This window comes from Lissotriton helveticus, chromosome 2_1, assembly GCF_964261635.1.
Source record: "Lissotriton helveticus chromosome 2_1, aLisHel1.1, whole genome shotgun sequence".
Taxonomy (NCBI): Eukaryota; Metazoa; Chordata; class Amphibia; order Caudata; family Salamandridae; genus Lissotriton; species Lissotriton helveticus.
The window spans coordinates 455,520,419-455,540,286 of NC_136059.1; the positions used below are offsets into that span (position 1 = coordinate 455,520,419).

General features: G+C 56.8%; 16 non-coding genes and 4 pseudogenes across 18 annotated transcripts; all 20 read left to right on the forward strand.

Annotated features, from left to right (window-relative positions):
• Positions 1 to 625: 625 nt before the first annotated feature.
• On the forward strand, positions 626 to 2,137 carry LOC144818070 (deoxycytidine kinase 2 pseudogene; annotated as a pseudogene). Its single transcript, XR_013607037.1, has one exon. The product of XR_013607037.1 is annotated as a deoxycytidine kinase 2 pseudogene (transcript).
• LOC144820510 (U1 spliceosomal RNA) lies at positions 2,138 to 2,275 on the forward strand (annotated as a pseudogene).
• A 617-nt stretch (positions 2,276 to 2,892) lies between these two features.
• On the forward strand, positions 2,893 to 3,056 carry LOC144820436 (U1 spliceosomal RNA). The gene has a single exon (XR_013607762.1). It is a non-coding gene; the product is annotated as a U1 spliceosomal RNA (small nuclear RNA).
• Positions 3,057 to 3,947: 891 nt separating this feature from the next.
• On the forward strand, positions 3,948 to 4,111 carry LOC144820437 (U1 spliceosomal RNA). Its single transcript, XR_013607763.1, has one exon. It is a non-coding gene; the product is annotated as a U1 spliceosomal RNA (small nuclear RNA).
• Positions 4,112 to 4,728: 617 nt separating this feature from the next.
• Positions 4,729 to 4,892, forward strand: LOC144820438 (U1 spliceosomal RNA). Its single transcript, XR_013607764.1, has one exon. It is a non-coding gene; the product is annotated as a U1 spliceosomal RNA (small nuclear RNA).
• An 891-nt stretch (positions 4,893 to 5,783) lies between these two features.
• LOC144820439 (U1 spliceosomal RNA) lies at positions 5,784 to 5,947 on the forward strand. Its single transcript, XR_013607765.1, has one exon. It is a non-coding gene; the product is annotated as a U1 spliceosomal RNA (small nuclear RNA).
• A 617-nt stretch (positions 5,948 to 6,564) lies between these two features.
• Positions 6,565 to 6,728, forward strand: LOC144820440 (U1 spliceosomal RNA). Its single transcript, XR_013607766.1, has one exon. It is a non-coding gene; the product is annotated as a U1 spliceosomal RNA (small nuclear RNA).
• An 891-nt stretch (positions 6,729 to 7,619) lies between these two features.
• Positions 7,620 to 7,783, forward strand: LOC144820441 (U1 spliceosomal RNA). Its single transcript, XR_013607767.1, has one exon. It is a non-coding gene; the product is annotated as a U1 spliceosomal RNA (small nuclear RNA).
• A 617-nt stretch (positions 7,784 to 8,400) lies between these two features.
• Positions 8,401 to 8,564, forward strand: LOC144820442 (U1 spliceosomal RNA). The gene has a single exon (XR_013607768.1). It is a non-coding gene; the product is annotated as a U1 spliceosomal RNA (small nuclear RNA).
• Positions 8,565 to 9,455: 891 nt separating this feature from the next.
• LOC144820443 (U1 spliceosomal RNA) lies at positions 9,456 to 9,619 on the forward strand. Its single transcript, XR_013607769.1, has one exon. It is a non-coding gene; the product is annotated as a U1 spliceosomal RNA (small nuclear RNA).
• A 617-nt stretch (positions 9,620 to 10,236) lies between these two features.
• Positions 10,237 to 10,400, forward strand: LOC144820444 (U1 spliceosomal RNA). Its single transcript, XR_013607770.1, has one exon. It is a non-coding gene; the product is annotated as a U1 spliceosomal RNA (small nuclear RNA).
• An 891-nt stretch (positions 10,401 to 11,291) lies between these two features.
• Positions 11,292 to 11,455, forward strand: LOC144820445 (U1 spliceosomal RNA). Its single transcript, XR_013607771.1, has one exon. It is a non-coding gene; the product is annotated as a U1 spliceosomal RNA (small nuclear RNA).
• A 617-nt stretch (positions 11,456 to 12,072) lies between these two features.
• Positions 12,073 to 12,236, forward strand: LOC144820446 (U1 spliceosomal RNA). The gene has a single exon (XR_013607772.1). It is a non-coding gene; the product is annotated as a U1 spliceosomal RNA (small nuclear RNA).
• An 891-nt stretch (positions 12,237 to 13,127) lies between these two features.
• Positions 13,128 to 13,291, forward strand: LOC144820447 (U1 spliceosomal RNA). The gene has a single exon (XR_013607773.1). It is a non-coding gene; the product is annotated as a U1 spliceosomal RNA (small nuclear RNA).
• A 617-nt stretch (positions 13,292 to 13,908) lies between these two features.
• LOC144820448 (U1 spliceosomal RNA) lies at positions 13,909 to 14,072 on the forward strand. Its single transcript, XR_013607774.1, has one exon. It is a non-coding gene; the product is annotated as a U1 spliceosomal RNA (small nuclear RNA).
• Positions 14,073 to 15,015: 943 nt separating this feature from the next.
• Positions 15,016 to 16,527, forward strand: LOC144818071 (deoxycytidine kinase 2 pseudogene; annotated as a pseudogene). The gene has a single exon (XR_013607038.1). The product of XR_013607038.1 is annotated as a deoxycytidine kinase 2 pseudogene (transcript).
• Position 16,528: 1 nt separating this feature from the next.
• LOC144820511 (U1 spliceosomal RNA) lies at positions 16,529 to 16,666 on the forward strand (annotated as a pseudogene).
• Positions 16,667 to 17,283: 617 nt separating this feature from the next.
• LOC144820449 (U1 spliceosomal RNA) lies at positions 17,284 to 17,447 on the forward strand. The gene has a single exon (XR_013607775.1). It is a non-coding gene; the product is annotated as a U1 spliceosomal RNA (small nuclear RNA).
• Positions 17,448 to 18,338: 891 nt separating this feature from the next.
• Positions 18,339 to 18,502, forward strand: LOC144820450 (U1 spliceosomal RNA). The gene has a single exon (XR_013607776.1). It is a non-coding gene; the product is annotated as a U1 spliceosomal RNA (small nuclear RNA).
• A 617-nt stretch (positions 18,503 to 19,119) lies between these two features.
• LOC144820451 (U1 spliceosomal RNA) lies at positions 19,120 to 19,283 on the forward strand. The gene has a single exon (XR_013607777.1). It is a non-coding gene; the product is annotated as a U1 spliceosomal RNA (small nuclear RNA).
• Positions 19,284 to 19,868: the final 585 nt, after the last annotated feature.

Below are 19,868 nucleotides of genomic sequence, written 5' to 3' on the forward strand. Positions count from 1 at the left end.
CTGAGAACCCCAGGCTGTGGCCCGGCGAGGGCTCTGCCCGGCGAGGGTTCTGCTGCGTTTGGGAGCGTTCGGGAAGGCGTGAGGGGCTCGGGGCGAGAACCCCTGCTCGCTTGCTGGCCGCTTTGTCTCTGACTTTCAGCCACAAGCAGTCAACTGGGGCCTAGCCAGGCAACAGGTCACTGCCTACTCTAGAGTTGGCTTCAGTGGCAGGTCTTGAGCATCAAAAGCCCCAAATCTCTGCTTCTGGGCCCAAAATCGACCTGGCAAGCCCCCTTCTGTGAGTGCTGTAGCCCTGGCTTTCCCGCCCGTGTGAGCTGCGTGCAGTATAGTGAAAGCAGGGCCCTGGTGGGCGTGGACATGCAAATTTTGCAGGCCGGCCGAGGCCTGTGGGAAGCTGCTGTGGGTAGCTGCGCGCTTTCCAAAGTGGGCACAGGGCCCTTGGCTGGGCAACCTTGGGCCTCACAAGGCCCATGCTCTGCCTCGCCCGGCCTCAGGCCTTCCCTGTGTGGATGCCACCCTCGCTCTGCGGGGAGATGCCATGCGGGCCGCCCTCGCCCTGTCCCCTTCCAACTCATACTTACCTGGCAGGGGAGACACCATGATCACGAAGGTGGTTCTCCCAGTGAACTGAGCACCATTAACGCGAGCAGCGGCACGCAGGGTCCCCTCACAGCACCGACATGGCGACACCCCCGAAAAGGATGTGCATCAGCCCAGTTTTCGAGAGCAGCTTTGACAAGCGGTCCAGGAAGCTGTCCATCGAGGGGAACATCGCCGCTGGAAAATCTACGTTTGTTCGTATGCTGGAGAAAGCAAGTGATGAGTGGGAGATTATTCCTGAACCTATCGCAAGGTGGTGCAACGTGCAAACAAATGAAGATGAACACGAGGAACTTTCAACTTCTCAGAAAAGTGGTGGCAACTTGCTCCAAATGCTGTACGATAAGCCTACTCGATGGGCTTACACTTTCCAGACCTATGCTTGTTTGAGTAGAGTAAGGGCGCAGTTAAAGCCGGTGTCAGCAAAACTACAAGAAGCTGAGCGACCTGTACAATTTTTTGAAAGATCAGTTTACAGTGACCGGTATGTGTTTGCGTCCAACTTGTTTGAATCTGGGAACATCAATGAAACTGAATGGGCAATTTATCAGGACTGGCATACGTGGCTTTTGAATCAATTTGAGTCTGAGATCGAGCTGGATGGAATGATCTACCTTAGAAGTACACCTGAGAAATGTATGGAACGTTTGCGCTATAGGGGCAGGGAAGAAGAGCAGGGAATTGAGCTGGAATATCTAGAAAAACTTCACTTCAAACATGAAATGTGGCTCCATTCAAGAACCATGAATGTTGACTTTGAAAACCTCCGGGATATTCCAATCTTGGTCTTAGACGTTAATGAGGACTTCAAAAATGACAAGATTAAACAGGAAGATTTACTGGAAAAGGTCAAGATATTTCTGAATTCACTTTAACCTCTGAAGAACCTCGCCAAAGAAACTTTGCTCTTGGAAACTCACTAAAAGCCAGACTGTACAAGAAAAAGCAGTCCCTAATTATTGCACATATTTGTATATATGTATTGCATTTTAATGTTTTGTATGAAATGAATACTGATGTATTGGAATGTCTAAATCGGACAAAATGTTTATGGTGCTATTTTATTGTAACTTGCTGCTTTGATTTTATGTATATAATGTTCATTTTAAGGTGACCTCCCTGGAAAAGAGGGCGGATTGCATGAAGTTTCCCCAATACACAAAGACCACAGTCCTGCCTTTACTCCAAAGCACTCCAAATTTCTGCTCTCACTTACACCCCTGTAAGTGTTACGCTACAGCACCCATGGTACAGATTATTTGAACCGTTTTGATGGGCTACTAGATGTGACTGCTCATGGGTGTTTGTTCCTCCTTGTAGGCTGGTGGGGCAGGCGAATCCCTGCCTCGTCGACTTGTACAAGACTAACCCCCTTAGCTCTTTTCCTGCAAGCTCGAAGAACCTAGATTGTTGTCTTAGTTGTAAAACTTTGCATTAATAAGTTGGGTGTCAAGACCAATCCATGCAGATCGGACTTGATTGTTTTTAATAAAAAAACTTTTTGGTCAAAAAAAAAAAAAAAAAAAAAAAAAAAAAAAAAAAAAAAAGGTGGTTCTCCCAGGGTGAGGCTCATCCATTGCACTTCGGATGTGCTGACCCCTGCGATGTCCCCAAATGCGGGATACTCGACTGCATAATTTCTGGTAGTGGGGGACTGCGTTCGCGCTTTCCCCTGATCTCTGGTTTCAAGAAAGACAAAAAGGGAGAGAAAAATAAAAAGGAGTCTGGAGCACCCTTTGACGTTTCTTGTCGTCCGTCCAGGGTGCTGTAAGCTGGCTGGAATGGGGAGTGGGCGAGGGCCCATTACATATGCGAATTGACGAGCTTGGGGGATGCTGGGTTAGGGCTTAGAAACGTGCTTCTGGGCCCGATTTCGGCCTGGCAAGCCCTCTTCTCTGCTTGCCGTAGCCTTTGCTTGCGCACAGTTTGGAGGGCCTGACAGATCTGCTTTTGGGCCCGATTTCGACCTGCCAAGCCCTCTGGTGTGCTAGCTGTAGCCCTGGCTTTCCCCCCATGTGAGCTGCGTGCAGAGTAGTGAAAGCAGGGCCCTGATTGGCGCTGCTGGTGGGCGTGGACATGCAAATTTTGCAGGCCGGCCGAGGCCTGTGGGAAGCTGCTGTGGGTAGCTGCGCGCTTTCCAAAGTGGGCACAGGGCCCTTGGCTGGGCAACCTTGGGCCTCACAAGGCCCATGCTCTGCCTCGCCCGGCCTCAGGCCTTCCCTGTGTGGATGCCACCCTCGCTCTGCGGGGAGATGCCATGCGGGCCGCCCTCGCCCTGTCCCCTTCCAACTCATACTTACCTGGCAGGGGAGACACCATGATCACGAAGGTGGTTCTCCCAGGGTGAGGCTCATCCATTGCACTTCGGATGTGCTGACCCCTGCGATGTCCCCAAATGCGGGATACTCGACTGCATAATTTCTGGTAGTGGGGGACTGCGTTCGCGCTTTCCCCTGATCTCTGGTTTCAAGAAAGACAAAAAGGGAGAGAAAAATAAAAAGGAGTCTGGAGCACCTTTCGTCGTCTTCTGTGGTCTGTCCAGGGTGCTGCGGCTGGATTGGAAGGGGGCGTGGGCAAGAGGGGATAGCATGCAAAGTGCTGAGCCTGGGGAATGATGGGATAGTTGAAGCCTCCCACTCTGGGGACCTATCCAGAGACAGGGCAGTAGGCCCTGGCCAGGTGACATGTCTGCTCCTTTCGATCGCCAGCCCTGGGGCTGTGGCCTGGCTGCCAGCCACTTGCCTCACCCTAGCCTTCCCGGGCCCAGACTCTGGCTGAGAACCCCAGGCTGTGGCCCGGCGAGGGCTCTGCCCGGCGAGGGTTCTGCTGCGTTTGGGAGCGTTCGGGAAGGCGTGAGGGGCTCGGGGCGAGAACCCCTGCTCGCTTGCTGGCCGCTTTGTCTCTGACTTTCAGCCACAAGCAGTCAACTGGGGCCTAGCCAGGCAACAGGTCACTGCCTACTCTAGAGTTGGCTTCAGTGGCAGGTCTTGAGCATCAAAAGCCCCAAATCTCTGCTTCTGGGCCCAAAATCGACCTGGCAAGCCCCCTTCTGTGAGTGCTGTAGCCCTGGCTTTCCCGCCCGTGTGAGCTGCGTGCAGTATAGTGAAAGCAGGGCCCTGGTGGGCGTGGACATGCAAATTTTGCAGGCCGGCCGAGGCCTGTGGGAAGCTGCTGTGGGTAGCTGCGCGCTTTCCAAAGTGGGCACAGGGCCCTTGGCTGGGCAACCTTGGGCCTCACAAGGCCCATGCTCTGCCTCGCCCGGCCTCAGGCCTTCCCTGTGTGGATGCCACCCTCGCTCTGCGGGGAGATGCCATGCGGGCCGCCCTCGCCCTGTCCCCTTCCAACTCATACTTACCTGGCAGGGGAGACACCATGATCACGAAGGTGGTTCTCCCAGGGTGAGGCTCATCCATTGCACTTCGGATGTGCTGACCCCTGCGATGTCCCCAAATGCGGGATACTCGACTGCATAATTTCTGGTAGTGGGGGACTGCGTTCGCGCTTTCCCCTGATCTCTGGTTTCAAGAAAGACAAAAAGGGAGAGAAAAATAAAAAGGAGTCTGGAGCACCCTTTGACGTTTCTTGTCGTCCGTCCAGGGTGCTGTAAGCTGGCTGGAATGGGGAGTGGGCGAGGGCCCATTACATATGCGAATTGACGAGCTTGGGGGATGCTGGGTTAGGGCTTAGAAACGTGCTTCTGGGCCCGATTTCGGCCTGGCAAGCCCTCTTCTCTGCTTGCCGTAGCCTTTGCTTGCGCACAGTTTGGAGGGCCTGACAGATCTGCTTTTGGGCCCGATTTCGACCTGCCAAGCCCTCTGGTGTGCTAGCTGTAGCCCTGGCTTTCCCCCCATGTGAGCTGCGTGCAGAGTAGTGAAAGCAGGGCCCTGATTGGCGCTGCTGGTGGGCGTGGACATGCAAATTTTGCAGGCCGGCCGAGGCCTGTGGGAAGCTGCTGTGGGTAGCTGCGCGCTTTCCAAAGTGGGCACAGGGCCCTTGGCTGGGCAACCTTGGGCCTCACAAGGCCCATGCTCTGCCTCGCCCGGCCTCAGGCCTTCCCTGTGTGGATGCCACCCTCGCTCTGCGGGGAGATGCCATGCGGGCCGCCCTCGCCCTGTCCCCTTCCAACTCATACTTACCTGGCAGGGGAGACACCATGATCACGAAGGTGGTTCTCCCAGGGTGAGGCTCATCCATTGCACTTCGGATGTGCTGACCCCTGCGATGTCCCCAAATGCGGGATACTCGACTGCATAATTTCTGGTAGTGGGGGACTGCGTTCGCGCTTTCCCCTGATCTCTGGTTTCAAGAAAGACAAAAAGGGAGAGAAAAATAAAAAGGAGTCTGGAGCACCTTTCGTCGTCTTCTGTGGTCTGTCCAGGGTGCTGCGGCTGGATTGGAAGGGGGCGTGGGCAAGAGGGGATAGCATGCAAAGTGCTGAGCCTGGGGAATGATGGGATAGTTGAAGCCTCCCACTCTGGGGACCTATCCAGAGACAGGGCAGTAGGCCCTGGCCAGGTGACATGTCTGCTCCTTTCGATCGCCAGCCCTGGGGCTGTGGCCTGGCTGCCAGCCACTTGCCTCACCCTAGCCTTCCCGGGCCCAGACTCTGGCTGAGAACCCCAGGCTGTGGCCCGGCGAGGGCTCTGCCCGGCGAGGGTTCTGCTGCGTTTGGGAGCGTTCGGGAAGGCGTGAGGGGCTCGGGGCGAGAACCCCTGCTCGCTTGCTGGCCGCTTTGTCTCTGACTTTCAGCCACAAGCAGTCAACTGGGGCCTAGCCAGGCAACAGGTCACTGCCTACTCTAGAGTTGGCTTCAGTGGCAGGTCTTGAGCATCAAAAGCCCCAAATCTCTGCTTCTGGGCCCAAAATCGACCTGGCAAGCCCCCTTCTGTGAGTGCTGTAGCCCTGGCTTTCCCGCCCGTGTGAGCTGCGTGCAGTATAGTGAAAGCAGGGCCCTGGTGGGCGTGGACATGCAAATTTTGCAGGCCGGCCGAGGCCTGTGGGAAGCTGCTGTGGGTAGCTGCGCGCTTTCCAAAGTGGGCACAGGGCCCTTGGCTGGGCAACCTTGGGCCTCACAAGGCCCATGCTCTGCCTCGCCCGGCCTCAGGCCTTCCCTGTGTGGATGCCACCCTCGCTCTGCGGGGAGATGCCATGCGGGCCGCCCTCGCCCTGTCCCCTTCCAACTCATACTTACCTGGCAGGGGAGACACCATGATCACGAAGGTGGTTCTCCCAGGGTGAGGCTCATCCATTGCACTTCGGATGTGCTGACCCCTGCGATGTCCCCAAATGCGGGATACTCGACTGCATAATTTCTGGTAGTGGGGGACTGCGTTCGCGCTTTCCCCTGATCTCTGGTTTCAAGAAAGACAAAAAGGGAGAGAAAAATAAAAAGGAGTCTGGAGCACCCTTTGACGTTTCTTGTCGTCCGTCCAGGGTGCTGTAAGCTGGCTGGAATGGGGAGTGGGCGAGGGCCCATTACATATGCGAATTGACGAGCTTGGGGGATGCTGGGTTAGGGCTTAGAAACGTGCTTCTGGGCCCGATTTCGGCCTGGCAAGCCCTCTTCTCTGCTTGCCGTAGCCTTTGCTTGCGCACAGTTTGGAGGGCCTGACAGATCTGCTTTTGGGCCCGATTTCGACCTGCCAAGCCCTCTGGTGTGCTAGCTGTAGCCCTGGCTTTCCCCCCATGTGAGCTGCGTGCAGAGTAGTGAAAGCAGGGCCCTGATTGGCGCTGCTGGTGGGCGTGGACATGCAAATTTTGCAGGCCGGCCGAGGCCTGTGGGAAGCTGCTGTGGGTAGCTGCGCGCTTTCCAAAGTGGGCACAGGGCCCTTGGCTGGGCAACCTTGGGCCTCACAAGGCCCATGCTCTGCCTCGCCCGGCCTCAGGCCTTCCCTGTGTGGATGCCACCCTCGCTCTGCGGGGAGATGCCATGCGGGCCGCCCTCGCCCTGTCCCCTTCCAACTCATACTTACCTGGCAGGGGAGACACCATGATCACGAAGGTGGTTCTCCCAGGGTGAGGCTCATCCATTGCACTTCGGATGTGCTGACCCCTGCGATGTCCCCAAATGCGGGATACTCGACTGCATAATTTCTGGTAGTGGGGGACTGCGTTCGCGCTTTCCCCTGATCTCTGGTTTCAAGAAAGACAAAAAGGGAGAGAAAAATAAAAAGGAGTCTGGAGCACCTTTCGTCGTCTTCTGTGGTCTGTCCAGGGTGCTGCGGCTGGATTGGAAGGGGGCGTGGGCAAGAGGGGATAGCATGCAAAGTGCTGAGCCTGGGGAATGATGGGATAGTTGAAGCCTCCCACTCTGGGGACCTATCCAGAGACAGGGCAGTAGGCCCTGGCCAGGTGACATGTCTGCTCCTTTCGATCGCCAGCCCTGGGGCTGTGGCCTGGCTGCCAGCCACTTGCCTCACCCTAGCCTTCCCGGGCCCAGACTCTGGCTGAGAACCCCAGGCTGTGGCCCGGCGAGGGCTCTGCCCGGCGAGGGTTCTGCTGCGTTTGGGAGCGTTCGGGAAGGCGTGAGGGGCTCGGGGCGAGAACCCCTGCTCGCTTGCTGGCCGCTTTGTCTCTGACTTTCAGCCACAAGCAGTCAACTGGGGCCTAGCCAGGCAACAGGTCACTGCCTACTCTAGAGTTGGCTTCAGTGGCAGGTCTTGAGCATCAAAAGCCCCAAATCTCTGCTTCTGGGCCCAAAATCGACCTGGCAAGCCCCCTTCTGTGAGTGCTGTAGCCCTGGCTTTCCCGCCCGTGTGAGCTGCGTGCAGTATAGTGAAAGCAGGGCCCTGGTGGGCGTGGACATGCAAATTTTGCAGGCCGGCCGAGGCCTGTGGGAAGCTGCTGTGGGTAGCTGCGCGCTTTCCAAAGTGGGCACAGGGCCCTTGGCTGGGCAACCTTGGGCCTCACAAGGCCCATGCTCTGCCTCGCCCGGCCTCAGGCCTTCCCTGTGTGGATGCCACCCTCGCTCTGCGGGGAGATGCCATGCGGGCCGCCCTCGCCCTGTCCCCTTCCAACTCATACTTACCTGGCAGGGGAGACACCATGATCACGAAGGTGGTTCTCCCAGGGTGAGGCTCATCCATTGCACTTCGGATGTGCTGACCCCTGCGATGTCCCCAAATGCGGGATACTCGACTGCATAATTTCTGGTAGTGGGGGACTGCGTTCGCGCTTTCCCCTGATCTCTGGTTTCAAGAAAGACAAAAAGGGAGAGAAAAATAAAAAGGAGTCTGGAGCACCCTTTGACGTTTCTTGTCGTCCGTCCAGGGTGCTGTAAGCTGGCTGGAATGGGGAGTGGGCGAGGGCCCATTACATATGCGAATTGACGAGCTTGGGGGATGCTGGGTTAGGGCTTAGAAACGTGCTTCTGGGCCCGATTTCGGCCTGGCAAGCCCTCTTCTCTGCTTGCCGTAGCCTTTGCTTGCGCACAGTTTGGAGGGCCTGACAGATCTGCTTTTGGGCCCGATTTCGACCTGCCAAGCCCTCTGGTGTGCTAGCTGTAGCCCTGGCTTTCCCCCCATGTGAGCTGCGTGCAGAGTAGTGAAAGCAGGGCCCTGATTGGCGCTGCTGGTGGGCGTGGACATGCAAATTTTGCAGGCCGGCCGAGGCCTGTGGGAAGCTGCTGTGGGTAGCTGCGCGCTTTCCAAAGTGGGCACAGGGCCCTTGGCTGGGCAACCTTGGGCCTCACAAGGCCCATGCTCTGCCTCGCCCGGCCTCAGGCCTTCCCTGTGTGGATGCCACCCTCGCTCTGCGGGGAGATGCCATGCGGGCCGCCCTCGCCCTGTCCCCTTCCAACTCATACTTACCTGGCAGGGGAGACACCATGATCACGAAGGTGGTTCTCCCAGGGTGAGGCTCATCCATTGCACTTCGGATGTGCTGACCCCTGCGATGTCCCCAAATGCGGGATACTCGACTGCATAATTTCTGGTAGTGGGGGACTGCGTTCGCGCTTTCCCCTGATCTCTGGTTTCAAGAAAGACAAAAAGGGAGAGAAAAATAAAAAGGAGTCTGGAGCACCTTTCGTCGTCTTCTGTGGTCTGTCCAGGGTGCTGCGGCTGGATTGGAAGGGGGCGTGGGCAAGAGGGGATAGCATGCAAAGTGCTGAGCCTGGGGAATGATGGGATAGTTGAAGCCTCCCACTCTGGGGACCTATCCAGAGACAGGGCAGTAGGCCCTGGCCAGGTGACATGTCTGCTCCTTTCGATCGCCAGCCCTGGGGCTGTGGCCTGGCTGCCAGCCACTTGCCTCACCCTAGCCTTCCCGGGCCCAGACTCTGGCTGAGAACCCCAGGCTGTGGCCCAGCGAGGGCTCTGCCCGGCGAGGGTTCTGCTGCGTTTGGGAGCGTTCGGGAAGGCGTGAGGGGCTCGGGGCGAGAACCCCTGCTCGCTTGCTGGCCGCTTTGTCTCTGACTTTCAGCCACAAGCAGTCAACTGGGGCCTAGCCAGGCAACAGGTCACTGCCTACTCTAGAGTTGGCTTCAGTGGCAGGTCTTGAGCATCAAAAGCCCCAAATCTCTGCTTCTGGGCCCAAAATCGACCTGGCAAGCCCCCTTCTGTGAGTGCTGTAGCCCTGGCTTTCCCGCCCGTGTGAGCTGCGTGCAGTATAGTGAAAGCAGGGCCCTGGTGGGCGTGGACATGCAAATTTTGCAGGCCGGCCGAGGCCTGTGGGAAGCTGCTGTGGGTAGCTGCGCGCTTTCCAAAGTGGGCACAGGGCCCTTGGCTGGGCAACCTTGGGCCTCACAAGGCCCATGCTCTGCCTCGCCCGGCCTCAGGCCTTCCCTGTGTGGATGCCACCCTCGCTCTGCGGGGAGATGCCATGCGGGCCGCCCTCGCCCTGTCCCCTTCCAACTCATACTTACCTGGCAGGGGAGACACCATGATCACGAAGGTGGTTCTCCCAGGGTGAGGCTCATCCATTGCACTTCGGATGTGCTGACCCCTGCGATGTCCCCAAATGCGGGATACTCGACTGCATAATTTCTGGTAGTGGGGGACTGCGTTCGCGCTTTCCCCTGATCTCTGGTTTCAAGAAAGACAAAAAGGGAGAGAAAAATAAAAAGGAGTCTGGAGCACCCTTTGACGTTTCTTGTCGTCCGTCCAGGGTGCTGTAAGCTGGCTGGAATGGGGAGTGGGCGAGGGCCCATTACATATGCGAATTGACGAGCTTGGGGGATGCTGGGTTAGGGCTTAGAAACGTGCTTCTGGGCCCGATTTCGGCCTGGCAAGCCCTCTTCTCTGCTTGCCGTAGCCTTTGCTTGCGCACAGTTTGGAGGGCCTGACAGATCTGCTTTTGGGCCCGATTTCGACCTGCCAAGCCCTCTGGTGTGCTAGCTGTAGCCCTGGCTTTCCCCCCATGTGAGCTGCGTGCAGAGTAGTGAAAGCAGGGCCCTGATTGGCGCTGCTGGTGGGCGTGGACATGCAAATTTTGCAGGCCGGCCGAGGCCTGTGGGAAGCTGCTGTGGGTAGCTGCGCGCTTTCCAAAGTGGGCACAGGGCCCTTGGCTGGGCAACCTTGGGCCTCACAAGGCCCATGCTCTGCCTCGCCCGGCCTCAGGCCTTCCCTGTGTGGATGCCACCCTCGCTCTGCGGGGAGATGCCATGCGGGCCGCCCTCGCCCTGTCCCCTTCCAACTCATACTTACCTGGCAGGGGAGACACCATGATCACGAAGGTGGTTCTCCCAGGGTGAGGCTCATCCATTGCACTTCGGATGTGCTGACCCCTGCGATGTCCCCAAATGCGGGATACTCGACTGCATAATTTCTGGTAGTGGGGGACTGCGTTCGCGCTTTCCCCTGATCTCTGGTTTCAAGAAAGACAAAAAGGGAGAGAAAAATAAAAAGGAGTCTGGAGCACCTTTCGTCGTCTTCTGTGGTCTGTCCAGGGTGCTGCGGCTGGATTGGAAGGGGGCGTGGGCAAGAGGGGATAGCATGCAAAGTGCTGAGCCTGGGGAATGATGGGATAGTTGAAGCCTCCCACTCTGGGGACCTATCCAGAGACAGGGCAGTAGGCCCTGGCCAGGTGACATGTCTGCTCCTTTCGATCGCCAGCCCTGGGGCTGTGGCCTGGCTGCCAGCCACTTGCCTCACCCTAGCCTTCCCGGGCCCAGACTCTGGCTGAGAACCCCAGGCTGTGGCCCGGCGAGGGCTCTGCCCGGCGAGGGTTCTGCTGCGTTTGGGAGCGTTCGGGAAGGCGTGAGGGGCTCGGGGCGAGAACCCCTGCTCGCTTGCTGGCCGCTTTGTCTCTGACTTTCAGCCACAAGCAGTCAACTGGGGCCTAGCCAGGCAACAGGTCACTGCCTACTCTAGAGTTGGCTTCAGTGGCAGGTCTTGAGCATCAAAAGCCCCAAATCTCTGCTTCTGGGCCCAAAATCGACCTGGCAAGCCCCCTTCTGTGAGTGCTGTAGCCCTGGCTTTCCCGCCCGTGTGAGCTGCGTGCAGTATAGTGAAAGCAGGGCCCTGGTGGGCGTGGACATGCAAATTTTGCAGGCCGGCCGAGGCCTGTGGGAAGCTGCTGTGGGTAGCTGCGCGCTTTCCAAAGTGGGCACAGGGCCCTTGGCTGGGCAACCTTGGGCCTCACAAGGCCCATGCTCTGCCTCGCCCGGCCTCAGGCCTTCCCTGTGTGGATGCCACCCTCGCTCTGCGGGGAGATGCCATGCGGGCCGCCCTCGCCCTGTCCCCTTCCAACTCATACTTACCTGGCAGGGGAGACACCATGATCACGAAGGTGGTTCTCCCAGGGTGAGGCTCATCCATTGCACTTCGGATGTGCTGACCCCTGCGATGTCCCCAAATGCGGGATACTCGACTGCATAATTTCTGGTAGTGGGGGACTGCGTTCGCGCTTTCCCCTGATCTCTGGTTTCAAGAAAGACAAAAAGGGAGAGAAAAATAAAAAGGAGTCTGGAGCACCCTTTGACGTTTCTTGTCGTCCGTCCAGGGTGCTGTAAGCTGGCTGGAATGGGGAGTGGGCGAGGGCCCATTACATATGCGAATTGACGAGCTTGGGGGATGCTGGGTTAGGGCTTAGAAACGTGCTTCTGGGCCCGATTTCGGCCTGGCAAGCCCTCTTCTCTGCTTGCCGTAGCCTTTGCTTGCGCACAGTTTGGAGGGCCTGACAGATCTGCTTTTGGGCCCGATTTCGACCTGCCAAGCCCTCTGGTGTGCTAGCTGTAGCCCTGGCTTTCCCCCCATGTGAGCTGCGTGCAGAGTAGTGAAAGCAGGGCCCTGATTGGCGCTGCTGGTGGGCGTGGACATGCAAATTTTGCAGGCCGGCCGAGGCCTGTGGGAAGCTGCTGTGGGTAGCTGCGCGCTTTCCAAAGTGGGCACAGGGCCCTTGGCTGGGCAACCTTGGGCCTCACAAGGCCCATGCTCTGCCTCGCCCGGCCTCAGGCCTTCCCTGTGTGGATGCCACCCTCGCTCTGCGGGGAGATGCCATGCGGGCCGCCCTCGCCCTGTCCCCTTCCAACTCATACTTACCTGGCAGGGGAGACACCATGATCACGAAGGTGGTTCTCCCAGGGTGAGGCTCATCCATTGCACTTCGGATGTGCTGACCCCTGCGATGTCCCCAAATGCGGGATACTCGACTGCATAATTTCTGGTAGTGGGGGACTGCGTTCGCGCTTTCCCCTGATCTCTGGTTTCAAGAAAGACAAAAAGGGAGAGAAAAATAAAAAGGAGTCTGGAGCACCTTTCGTCGTCTTCTGTGGTCTGTCCAGGGTGCTGCGGCTGGATTGGAAGGGGGCGTGGGCAAGAGGGGATAGCATGCAAAGTGCTGAGCCTGGGGAATGATGGGATAGTTGAAGCCTCCCACTCTGGGGACCTATCCAGAGACAGGGCAGTAGGCCCTGGCCAGGTGACATGTCTGCTCCTTTCGATCGCCAGCCCTGGGGCTGTGGCCTGGCTGCCAGCCACTTGCCTCACCCTAGCCTTCCCGGGCCCAGACTCTGGCTGAGAACCCCAGGCTGTGGCCCGGCGAGGGCTCTGCCCGGCGAGGGTTCTGCTGCGTTTGGGAGCGTTCGGGAAGGCGTGAGGGGCTCGGGGCGAGAACCCCTGCTCGCTTGCTGGCCGCTTTGTCTCTGACTTTCAGCCACAAGCAGTCAACTGGGGCCTAGCCAGGCAACAGGTCACTGCCTACTCTAGAGTTGGCTTCAGTGGCAGGTCTTGAGCATCAAAAGCCCCAAATCTCTGCTTCTGGGCCCAAAATCGACCTGGCAAGCCCCCTTCTGTGAGTGCTGTAGCCCTGGCTTTCCCGCCCGTGTGAGCTGCGTGCAGTATAGTGAAAGCAGGGCCCTGGTGGGCGTGGACATGCAAATTTTGCAGGCCGGCCGAGGCCTGTGGGAAGCTGCTGTGGGTAGCTGCGCGCTTTCCAAAGTGGGCACAGGGCCCTTGGCTGGGCAACCTTGGGCCTCACAAGGCCCATGCTCTGCCTCGCCCGGCCTCAGGCCTTCCCTGTGTGGATGCCACCCTCGCTCTGCGGGGAGATGCCATGCGGGCCGCCCTCGCCCTGTCCCCTTCCAACTCATACTTACCTGGCAGGGGAGACACCATGATCACGAAGGTGGTTCTCCCAGGGTGAGGCTCATCCATTGCACTTCGGATGTGCTGACCCCTGCGATGTCCCCAAATGCGGGATACTCGACTGCATAATTTCTGGTAGTGGGGGACTGCGTTCGCGCTTTCCCCTGATCTCTGGTTTCAAGAAAGACAAAAAGGGAGAGAAAAATAAAAAGGAGTCTGGAGCACCCTTTGACGTTTCTTGTCGTCCGTCCAGGGTGCTGTAAGCTGGCTGGAATGGGGAGTGGGCGAGGGCCCATTACATATGCGAATTGACGAGCTTGGGGGATGCTGGGTTAGGGCTTAGAAACGTGCTTCTGGGCCCGATTTCGGCCTGGCAAGCCCTCTTCTCTGCTTGCCGTAGCCTTTGCTTGCGCACAGTTTGGAGGGCCTGACAGATCTGCTTTTGGGCCCGATTTCGACCTGCCAAGCCCTCTGGTGTGCTAGCTGTAGCCCTGGCTTTCCCCCCATGTGAGCTGCGTGCAGAGTAGTGAAAGCAGGGCCCTGATTGGCGCTGCTGGTGGGCGTGGACATGCAAATTTTGCAGGCCGGCCGAGGCCTGTGGGAAGCTGCTGTGGGTAGCTGCGCGCTTTCCAAAGTGGGCACAGGGCCCTTGGCTGGGCAACCTTGGGCCTCACAAGGCCCATGCTCTGCCTCGCCCGGCCTCAGGCCTTCCCTGTGTGGATGCCACCCTCGCTCTGCGGGGAGATGCCATGCGGGCCGCCCTCGCCCTGTCCCCTTCCAACTCATACTTACCTGGCAGGGGAGACACCATGATCACGAAGGTGGTTCTCCCAGGGTGAGGCTCATCCATTGCACTTCGGATGTGCTGACCCCTGCGATGTCCCCAAATGCGGGATACTCGACTGCATAATTTCTGGTAGTGGGGGACTGCGTTCGCGCTTTCCCCTGATCTCTGGTTTCAAGAAAGACAAAAAGGGAGAGAAAAATAAAAAGGAGTCTGGAGCACCTTTCGTCGTCTTCTGTGGTCTGTCCAGGGTGCTGCGGCTGGATTGGAAGGGGGCGTGGGCAAGAGGGGATAGCATGCAAAGTGCTGAGCCTGGGGAATGATGGGATAGTTGAAGCCTCCCACTCTGGGGACCTATCCAGAGACAGGGCAGTAGGCCCTGGCCAGGTGACATGTCTGCTCCTTTCGATCGCCAGCCCTGGGGCTGTGGCCTGGCTGCCAGCCACTTGCCTCACCCTAGCCTTCCCGGGCCCAGACTCTGGCTGAGAACCCCAGGCTGTGGCCCGGCGAGGGCTCTGCCCGGCGAGGGTTCTGCTGCGTTTGGGAGCGTTCGGGAAGGCGTGAGGGGCTCGGGGCGAGAACCCCTGCTCGCTTGCTGGCCGCTTTGTCTCTGACTTTCAGCCACAAGCAGTCAACTGGGGCCTAGCCAGGCAACAGGTCACTGCCTACTCTAGAGTTGGCTTCAGTGGCAGGTCTTGAGCATCAAAAGCCCCAAATCTCTGCTTCTGGGCCCAAAATCGACCTGGCAAGCCCCCTTCTGTGAGTGCTGTAGCCCTGGCTTTCCCGCCCGTGTGAGCTGCGTGCAGTATAGTGAAAGCAGGGCCCTGGTGGGCGTGGACATGCAAATTTTGCAGGCCGGCCGAGGCCTGTGGGAAGCTGCTGTGGGTAGCTGCGCGCTTTCCAAAGTGGGCACAGGGCCCTTGGCTGGGCAACCTTGGGCCTCACAAGGCCCATGCTCTGCCTCGCCCGGCCTCAGGCCTTCCCTGTGTGGATGCCACCCTCGCTCTGCGGGGAGATGCCATGCGGGCCGCCCTCGCCCTGTCCCCTTCCAACTCATACTTACCTGGCAGGGGAGACACCATGATCACGAAGGTGGTTCTCCCAGTGAACTGAGCACCATTAACGCGAGCAGCGGCACGCAGGGTCCCCTCACAGCACCGACATGGCGACACCCCCGAAAAGGATGTGCATCAGCCCAGTTTTCGAGAGCAGCTTTGACAAGCGGTCCAGGAAGCTGTCCATCGAGGGGAACATCGCCGCTGGAAAATCTACGTTTGTTCGTATGCTGGAGAAAGCAAGTGATGAGTGGGAGATTATTCCTGAACCTATCGCAAGGTGGTGCAACGTGCAAACAAATGAAGATGAACACGAGGAACTTTCAACTTCTCAGAAAAGTGGTGGCAACTTGCTCCAAATGCTGTACGATAAGCCTACTCGATGGGCTTACACTTTCCAGACCTATGCTTGTTTGAGTAGAGTAAGGGCGCAGTTAAAGCCGGTGTCAGCAAAACTACAAGAAGCTGAGCGACCTGTACAATTTTTTGAAAGATCAGTTTACAGTGACCGGTATGTGTTTGCGTCCAACTTGTTTGAATCTGGGAACATCAATGAAACTGAATGGGCAATTTATCAGGACTGGCATACGTGGCTTTTGAATCAATTTGAGTCTGAGATCGAGCTGGATGGAATGATCTACCTTAGAAGTACACCTGAGAAATGTATGGAACGTTTGCGCTATAGGGGCAGGGAAGAAGAGCAGGGAATTGAGCTGGAATATCTAGAAAAACTTCACTTCAAACATGAAATGTGGCTCCATTCAAGAACCATGAATGTTGACTTTGAAAACCTCCGGGATATTCCAATCTTGGTCTTAGACGTTAATGAGGACTTCAAAAATGACAAGATTAAACAGGAAGATTTACTGGAAAAGGTCAAGATATTTCTGAATTCACTTTAACCTCTGAAGAACCTCGCCAAAGAAACTTTGCTCTTGGAAACTCACTAAAAGCCAGACTGTACAAGAAAAAGCAGTCCCTAATTATTGCACATATTTGTATATATGTATTGCATTTTAATGTTTTGTATGAAATGAATACTGATGTATTGGAATGTCTAAATCGGACAAAATGTTTATGGTGCTATTTTATTGTAACTTGCTGCTTTGATTTTATGTATATAATGTTCATTTTAAGGTGACCTCCCTGGAAAAGAGGGCGGATTGCATGAAGTTTCCCCAATACACAAAGACCACAGTCCTGCCTTTACTCCAAAGCACTCCAAATTTCTGCTCTCACTTACACCCCTGTAAGTGTTACGCTACAGCACCCATGGTACAGATTATTTGAACCGTTTTGATGGGCTACTAGATGTGACTGCTCATGGGTGTTTGTTCCTCCTTGTAGGCTGGTGGGGCAGGCGAATCCCTGCCTCGTCGACTTGTACAAGACTAACCCCCTTAGCTCTTTTCCTGCAAGCTCGAAGAACCTAGATTGTTGTCTTAGTTGTAAAACTTTGCATTAATAAGTTGGGTGTCAAGACCAATCCATGCAGATCGGACTTGATTGTTTTTAATAAAAAAACTTTTTGGTCAAAAAAAAAAAAAAAAAAAAAAAAAAAAAAAAAAAAAAAAAGGTGGTTCTCCCAGGGTGAGGCTCATCCATTGCACTTCGGATGTGCTGACCCCTGCGATGTCCCCAAATGCGGGATACTCGACTGCATAATTTCTGGTAGTGGGGGACTGCGTTCGCGCTTTCCCCTGATCTCTGGTTTCAAGAAAGACAAAAAGGGAGAGAAAAATAAAAAGGAGTCTGGAGCACCCTTTGACGTTTCTTGTCGTCCGTCCAGGGTGCTGTAAGCTGGCTGGAATGGGGAGTGGGCGAGGGCCCATTACATATGCGAATTGACGAGCTTGGGGGATGCTGGGTTAGGGCTTAGAAACGTGCTTCTGGGCCCGATTTCGGCCTGGCAAGCCCTCTTCTCTGCTTGCCGTAGCCTTTGCTTGCGCACAGTTTGGAGGGCCTGACAGATCTGCTTTTGGGCCCGATTTCGACCTGCCAAGCCCTCTGGTGTGCTAGCTGTAGCCCTGGCTTTCCCCCCATGTGAGCTGCGTGCAGAGTAGTGAAAGCAGGGCCCTGATTGGCGCTGCTGGTGGGCGTGGACATGCAAATTTTGCAGGCCGGCCGAGGCCTGTGGGAAGCTGCTGTGGGTAGCTGCGCGCTTTCCAAAGTGGGCACAGGGCCCTTGGCTGGGCAACCTTGGGCCTCACAAGGCCCATGCTCTGCCTCGCCCGGCCTCAGGCCTTCCCTGTGTGGATGCCACCCTCGCTCTGCGGGGAGATGCCATGCGGGCCGCCCTCGCCCTGTCCCCTTCCAACTCATACTTACCTGGCAGGGGAGACACCATGATCACGAAGGTGGTTCTCCCAGGGTGAGGCTCATCCATTGCACTTCGGATGTGCTGACCCCTGCGATGTCCCCAAATGCGGGATACTCGACTGCATAATTTCTGGTAGTGGGGGACTGCGTTCGCGCTTTCCCCTGATCTCTGGTTTCAAGAAAGACAAAAAGGGAGAGAAAAATAAAAAGGAGTCTGGAGCACCTTTCGTCGTCTTCTGTGGTCTGTCCAGGGTGCTGCGGCTGGATTGGAAGGGGGCGTGGGCAAGAGGGGATAGCATGCAAAGTGCTGAGCCTGGGGAATGATGGGATAGTTGAAGCCTCCCACTCTGGGGACCTATCCAGAGACAGGGCAGTAGGCCCTGGCCAGGTGACATGTCTGCTCCTTTCGATCGCCAGCCCTGGGGCTGTGGCCTGGCTGCCAGCCACTTGCCTCACCCTAGCCTTCCCGGGCCCAGACTCTGGCTGAGAACCCCAGGCTGTGGCCCGGCGAGGGCTCTGCCCGGCGAGGGTTCTGCTGCGTTTGGGAGCGTTCGGGAAGGCGTGAGGGGCTCGGGGCGAGAACCCCTGCTCGCTTGCTGGCCGCTTTGTCTCTGACTTTCAGCCACAAGCAGTCAACTGGGGCCTAGCCAGGCAACAGGTCACTGCCTACTCTAGAGTTGGCTTCAGTGGCAGGTCTTGAGCATCAAAAGCCCCAAATCTCTGCTTCTGGGCCCAAAATCGACCTGGCAAGCCCCCTTCTGTGAGTGCTGTAGCCCTGGCTTTCCCGCCCGTGTGAGCTGCGTGCAGTATAGTGAAAGCAGGGCCCTGGTGGGCGTGGACATGCAAATTTTGCAGGCCGGCCGAGGCCTGTGGGAAGCTGCTGTGGGTAGCTGCGCGCTTTCCAAAGTGGGCACAGGGCCCTTGGCTGGGCAACCTTGGGCCTCACAAGGCCCATGCTCTGCCTCGCCCGGCCTCAGGCCTTCCCTGTGTGGATGCCACCCTCGCTCTGCGGGGAGATGCCATGCGGGCCGCCCTCGCCCTGTCCCCTTCCAACTCATACTTACCTGGCAGGGGAGACACCATGATCACGAAGGTGGTTCTCCCAGGGTGAGGCTCATCCATTGCACTTCGGATGTGCTGACCCCTGCGATGTCCCCAAATGCGGGATACTCGACTGCATAATTTCTGGTAGTGGGGGACTGCGTTCGCGCTTTCCCCTGATCTCTGGTTTCAAGAAAGACAAAAAGGGAGAGAAAAATAAAAAGGAGTCTGGAGCACCCTTTGACGTTTCTTGTCGTCCGTCCAGGGTGCTGTAAGCTGGCTGGAATGGGGAGTGGGCGAGGGCCCATTACATATGCGAATTGACGAGCTTGGGGGATGCTGGGTTAGGGCTTAGAAACGTGCTTCTGGGCCCGATTTCGGCCTGGCAAGCCCTCTTCTCTGCTTGCCGTAGCCTTTGCTTGCGCACAGTTTGGAGGGCCTGACAGATCTGCTTTTGGGCCCGATTTCGACCTGCCAAGCCCTCTGGTGTGCTAGCTGTAGCCCTGGCTTTCCCCCCATGTGAGCTGCGTGCAGAGTAGTGAAAGCAGGGCCCTGATTGGCGCTGCTGGTGGGCGTGGACATGCAAATTTTGCAGGCCGGCCGAGGCCTGTGGGAAGCTGCTGTGGGTAGCTGCGCGCTTTCCAAAGTGGGCACAGGGCCCTTGGCTGGGCAACCTTGGGCCTCACAAGGCCCATGCTCTGCCTCGCCCGGCCTCAGGCCTTCCCTGTGTGGATGCCACCCTCGCTCTGCGGGGAGATGCCATGCGGGCCGCCCTCGCCCTGTCCCCTTCCAACTCATACTTACCTGGCAGGGGAGACACCATGATCACGAAGGTGGTTCTCCCAGGGTGAGGCTCATCCATTGCACTTCGGATGTGCTGACCCCTGCGATGTCCCCAAATGCGGGATACTCGACTGCATAATTTCTGGTAGTGGGGGACTGCGTTCGCGCTTTCCCCTGATCTCTGGTTTCAAGAAAGACAAAAAGGGAGAGAAAAATAAAAAGGAGTCTGGAGCACCCTTTGACGTTTCTTGTCGTCCGTCCAGGGTGCTGTAAGCTGGCTGGAATGGGGAGTGGGCGAGGGCCCATTACATATGCTAGATAAGATCTACCGTGGCACATGGCCATTGAGAATATATATATTTCTATTTGTCATCCACCTACATTTACAGAGTACGGCTATACGTAGCAACTGGGAGCTGCACTACGTAAACTATATGAATTAGTCCATAGGGCACTTTGGATTAGTTCTGGTGATCTGTACATTAGTTGTAACTTCTCTTTTATCTACGGAAAGGGACACTAATTTCTGAATGTATTAGATTTTTAAGATGAAGGTACACCACTGTAGCGGGTAAATATACCATATGAGATCTAGTCACCGCTTACAGTTTTGTTCCGACGGAGTTTCATGTTTACTCTGTTTCTATAGAAACTTGACGTGAGAACGTGATACGCACAGGCTGTGCGTTACGCTAGTCCCAGTCTCACTGCCGTGTATTTAGCAGCGCACACAGAGCGTTTGGTGCTCCCTCTAGAGTCTAT